Source organism: Camellia sinensis, chromosome 7, assembly GCF_055761805.1.
Source record: "Camellia sinensis isolate YWXY chromosome 7, ASM5576180v1, whole genome shotgun sequence".
In the NCBI taxonomy this organism is placed as follows: Eukaryota; Viridiplantae; Streptophyta; class Magnoliopsida; order Ericales; family Theaceae; genus Camellia; species Camellia sinensis.
Window position 1 is genome coordinate 93,923,220 of NC_138967.1, and position 6,144 is coordinate 93,929,363.

Genomic DNA, 6,144 nt, shown 5'->3' on the forward strand with positions numbered 1-6,144 from the left:
GCCCATATGAGGTTAACAGCAGTAATAATGGAGCTATGGTGTCACAGAAAATGAATATGTGAAACCACTTGTGTTTTAGCATAGTTGGCACACCTTGGTCAGGTTCAATGTTGTTATAACCACCGGGTATTGTGCAACCAGCTGCAAAAGTTACAGTGGCAATGAGGGTGGACACCAATAGAAGAGTGTTGAATCGGTCCTTATAGCTGTCTATGTTCACTTGCTCCAGTTGCATAGATGCTTGTTTCTTTTTAGCATTGACGGCTTTTCTACAGTAAGCTAGTGGTGCACCAGCGGCCTTCAATGCAGTCCATGTTAACCGTCGCAAGATAAAAATGTCCCACAAATTTAAACTATGACCACCTAATGGCTATTGAAATAGCAGGCCATTAAAATTCCTTCCAGTCAATGCTAAATAATAATTCGTAGTACTATGAAAAGGAATGTTCACACACAGACAACCTTTGGAGAACTTTAGCTTTAGCACACTAAGTGAAGAAGCATTTCGAGATTGTATATATGGACTGGCACAAGATTCACAATAGTTACCATTACAAAACATTAATCATGAATAATAACAAGGGAAACTTACGTGTAGGTCCTAATAAGTGAACTTATTGTCTAATAGGTCCTATGGGAAAAATTTGTTATAAAAAAAATTACCAATTGTAAGTTTTAGCGACAATTTATAAAAATCATGACAAAAAAAAAATCACTAATTGTCAATTTTTAGCGACGTATATAAAAAATTATTACAAAAAAATTATTTTTAACAACAATTTTACCAAGACTTATTTTTAATAGGACTTTATAAGAATTAAGTCCAACTATTAGGACCTATTAGTAGTTTACCCAAACAATAGATATAGCTTTGCTTGGACCCTATTTTTGACATATTAATGTAAGTGGAATTGATGCAAATAAAAATAGATAAATAACATGAAGAATCAAGAGCAGACATACCCTCATTTTGTTATGTTTGATCAGGTATCTGAAGTGTAGGGTTATTTAATTGGCTGAGTGCATTCCTTTCGAAATGAGGACATTCTTTCCATGTAGTATTCAGCAGAATCAAGAGCAGACATACCCTCATTATTCACTATAAGTCCACCCTTTCATCCCATGTTAGGGTACTAACAATCTTTGGATGCCAATCCAAGGTGGCCAAATGCAAGGTTGTGTTTCCATGCTTATCCCTCATGTTTATAAAACTTCTCGACCTCAGGAGTTTGGAGAATGTAACTAACCATGTTATGTCCTCTGCTCTTGGCTGCAACATGAAGAATATTTTGACCATGACAGTTCAGCAGTTCCCTCGAATCAGGCCAATACTGAAGCAACGCCCGGACAACATCAACATGGCCTTTAATTGATGCTAAATGAATAGGAAGTAAGCCATTGTTGTCCCTTGCAATAGCACCTGAACTGTGTCTTCCTAACAAGTACTGAACCTCTTCAAGATAGCCCAATCATGCAATCAAGTGAAGTGGAGTCCTTCCTTCTTCATCTCTTAATCGAATGAACCTTGGTTCTGATTTCAATAAGGCATCAAAAACACCTGGGATTTTAAAATAAATTGAGAAACAAAAATGCAAAAACCAAAGAGAAATCAAGAATAAGTGTCAGAATTACCTCGGTTTCTTTTTAAAATGGCAGCATGAATAGGTGATTACCCTTCAAGTCTTTCATTTGTATTTTCAATCCCAACTGTATCACATAGAATATGCGTGACAAGTTCCTAAAACCCTACTTCAGCAGCTAGAAACAGAGCTGATTTCACTTCATTGTTCAGATAATATAACACTTCTGGATCTACCGTGATCAAATAATAAGCTACAACTTGGTGACCGTTCATCAAGGCCTCGTGTAATGATATGTTGCCCTTTTCATTTTTTACCCTCAAAAGCAGATTATCCCAATCAACATCTCTCTAAATTTTCCCACCATTTTCAGAACACATTTGAATCCCCGGAGCATATAAATCAACCAGATCAATGTCAAACACTAAGTACTTTTTCCCTTTTTTTCTCTTTTTGTTGAGTACTCAATAACAATGTACTTGATAAAATACTTTGAAGTAGTCATCCTCAACATACAGAAGCAAAAGAATTGCAAAAAGTCACGCCAACTGACCTCTGAAGCAACAAAAATTATTGAGATTACGTCAAAGAGACATAACAATCGAGTAAAACTGATACAAGGGAAGCCAAATACTCACCTGAGACTGAGGGAAGATATCAGCGAGAAGATTTTTGTACCGCTTCACAGATTGTCTCGACCTTGCCCGGAGGGAAGGATAGAAGAAACAGACTACACCACAAATGGGCAAAACCCGCCTCAACATAACCCCCATTTTCCAAGGAATTGACTTCAAACCCCTCCCCTGAAAAACCAAATCACAAATTCAAAGCAAAATTCACCAAAACAACACTGACCCAATTGACCAAATGAACAATAATTCAGAAGAATTCCCAAAAATTTCATTTTTGTGGCAATTTAACAAATTGAACATAACCAAATTGCCAAAGAATAGGTCAATAAACATATAAATTTTGCAAAATTCAAACAAACTTATCAAAATCTAAATCATACCCATCAATCGAAACAACACTAAAATTCATATACTGAACAATCCAATTGTTAAGATCGTGATCTAGATAAGCCTACCAACAAACGAACAAAATTGAGACAAAAAACAAAAACGGTCTAAATATTTTTTGGGTGGGTAAAGGGTCTAAATATTGATGAGTAAAGGAATGAAAAACTAAATAATTTCCACAAGAAGCTCTGGTTATCAATCCAAATGCCAATAATTAACGTAAAGAAACTAAAAATTGAGAGAATACTCTTCCAAAGGCCCACCCCCATATGGACCTCTACTAGTATAAATCCCTTCCCACCAAGCAAGCTGCCATATCTCCCCTCAATCAATCTTCTCCAAAGACTATGCCTCTTTAGTGTGAATCTCAATAGCCACTTTTCTAATATCGCCTTACTAAATAAGTCCAGCTTCCTAATCCCAACACCTTATTGAAACCTCACTACAAAAATAGATTTCCATTAACTACTATACAATCTTTAAATTCTTTCGATTATTAACCGATTTTTTAAAATTTAGCTGAAATTCCAACCAAACTAATAGACAATATAAGAAAGCCATTCTTTCCCAGAAAGCCAATTTCATCAAATATTCAGAATTTATAGCCGATTTTTTGCTATCTGAAACTTGATCAATTCTAATTCGATCAACCAATCTGAATCAAACTCTTGTGAAACTTGAATAAATTAGTAAAATTTTAAAGCGTTGTTCCCAAACAATCAATTTTGCTATGATTTTCTACATAGAATTATAGCAATCTATTAAAAATTACAGCCAAAAGAAGAAAACAGAGGCAATCTCTGAAAACAGTACAATTAACATATTAAGAAAATAAAGGCAGATGGAAGAACTCAAAAATCTTAAAAATAATTTGGCACCTTCAGACAACATAGTGACCCAAATAATAAATTCTTCACTTAAAATTGAGGTGCCACAAAATAACTACCTCACAATACCTGTTTCAATCAACTCTATACGAAAAAACTTGGGGACCTAAGTTACTAAGGTTAGTAACTCACAAGTATTCCTCCAAGACCCTCAGAAGAATATGCATGGACAAGTTCCCTCTCTCATTTCTTATACCTGGTGATTATTAAAGGAAGAAACAAAAATAAACAAATAAATAAATTTATAAAAATTAGAATAAAAAAAACTCAAAACCGATCTAGCGTGTTGATGTGCACAACCATATTCTTTAATCAAATAACAACAGAAACAGATCACAGTTCAATTCCACTGGTTGTTAGATTTATGGCAAACCAAGCCACACTGCTATTGATTGCTGGCATCGAATGGATCCATCTTTCCAACCACTGTCTTCCTCATCTCCAGTTCCAACTAATCCCTCAAACTCAAGAGCCTATGCAGCAACAATTCCCTCATCTTCTTACAATTCTTCACCACCTCGTTCTTCCTCTGTGCCCTGGTACATTGACTCTGCTGCTACAAATCATCCCATGAATGATCTCTCAAATTTCCATCTCTCACAGCCTTATGAAGGACAGGATCAAGTGACTGTTGGTAATGGTTCCTTTTTGCCCATTCATCATATTGGCACAGGTCTTTTGCCTGCTCCTACCTGTTCTATTGCGTCCAATCTTTTGTCCGTTCAATAGCTCACTCGTGATCATAATTGTGTTATTATTTTTGATGCTAACTCTTTTCAAATCCAGGACAAGCTTACGAACAAAATTCTTCATAGTGGATCTAATGTGGATGGCTTATATCAGTTCTCTCCTTCTCATGCTGCTTTACCACAGGCTTATCATGCTCACTCACCTGCTTCTGTTAGTGCGCTCACTTGGCATCCACGATTGGGGCATCCTTCCCCTTTAAAGTTTCAACACATTATCAAGCATTTGCCTTATTTTTCTTCTGATCATATTGATTGTTCTACTACTTGTAACAAGATTGCTTCTTGTACTAATTGTGTTGTTGCTAAAATTCATAGACTGCCATTCAAGCTCTCTAATACTTCTGTGAATGCTCTCTTTTCTTTGGTTCATAGTGATATTTAGGGACCCTTTAACTCTTCTGCGAATAGCTTTAAATACTGTGTTTTGTTTGTGGATGACTTTAATAGTTTTTTTTGGGTTTACCCCTTACATTACAAGAATGAAGTTTTTGCTAAGTTTTTAGACTTCAAATCTTATGCTGAAAATCAGTTTCACTCCTCTCTTAAAATTTTACGCACTGATGGTGGTTCTGAGTTTGTTAATAAGAAGCTTGATTCATTTATTGCATCTAATGGAATCATTCATCAGCATACTCGGTCTCAAAATGGTGTGGCTGAGAGGAAGCACTGACATATTTCTGAAAAAACTATTGTTCTTATTCATCAGTCAAAGTTGCCTCTTTCTTTTTGGTTTGATGCTATCATTGCTTTAGTTTTTCTCCTTAATCAATTGCCTAGCTCTACTTTGCATAATGTCTCGCCCTATTAGACTCTTTTCCATCATCCTCTTGATTATTCTTCTTTTAAAGGGTTTTGGCTGCTAATGTTTTCCTTGGCTCAAGCCTTACACTTCTCATAAACTTCAACCCCAAGTCTACCTGTTGTATGTTCTTGGGGTATCACCCTTTCATGAAAGGGTATCGGTGTTTAGATCCCTTCACAGGTAAAATTCATATCTGCAGACATGTTCTTTTTAATGAATCTTGCTTCCCCTTCTCTTCTCTTCCTCATACTCCTCCTCTTTCTCCTTCTTCTTTATCTGGTTTTTTCTGGGGCCCTACTCCTATTTCTCATTTTGTTTCTCAATCTTCTCCTCCTTCAGGACCTGTTTCTCCAAATTCAGTTCCTTCAATTTCTTCACATTCAATTCCTTCTGTTTCTCCACATTCTGCTTCTTTAGTTCCTGCTTTTCCTCATTCAGTATCTTCTCCATCCCTATTCCCTTCTCCCATTCCTATTGATTCTCTTTATATAAATCTTCATTTGCCTCCTCCTCCTTCTATCCCTTCTCTAGTTTTCAATTGTCATCCTATGCTTACTAGGTCCAAGACTCAAACATCTTTGTGTCTTGCTGCTTCTGTTTTTGAGCCTTCTCTATTCCTTACTACTGAGCCTTCTACTGTCAAACAAGCTGTGTCTTCTCCTGTCTGCCTTCAAGCTATGCAAGACGAATATAATGCCCTTCAACAACAATGTACCTGGGATCTGGTTCCTCTTTCTTCTCACAAAGTTGCTATAGGTTGTAAATGGGTATATCGCATCACAAAGAATTCCGATGGAAGTTTTGCTAGGTACAAGGCTCGGTTAGTGGCCAAGGATTATTTACAACAAGAGGGTATTGATTTTCAAGTAACTTTTAGCCCTGTGGCTAAGCAACCAACCATCAGAATTTTACTCTTCGTGGTTCTTCATTTTCAGTGGACTTTGAAGCAATTGGACATTTCCAATGCTTTTCTTCATGGTAAGCTTGAGGAGGAAGTGTTTATGTTACAACCACCTGGGTTTGTTCATTCCTCCCATCCTACTCATGTTTGTAAATTGAAGAAGGCCTTGTATGGTCTTAAATAGGCCCTAAGGGCCTGGTATTCCA

General features: G+C 36.5%; 1 long non-coding RNA gene across 1 annotated transcript; it reads right to left on the bottom strand.

Moving 5' to 3' along the window:
• Window positions 1–479: 479 nt before the first annotated feature.
• Window positions 480–3,931, bottom strand: LOC145795209 (uncharacterized). Its single transcript, XR_014335698.1, has 4 exons — window positions 3,619–3,931; window positions 2,219–2,383; window positions 1,633–2,135; window positions 480–1,531 (listed from the first exon to the last, which is right to left on the bottom strand). It is a non-coding gene; the product is annotated as an uncharacterized LOC145795209 (long non-coding RNA).
• Window positions 3,932–6,144: the final 2,213 nt, after the last annotated feature.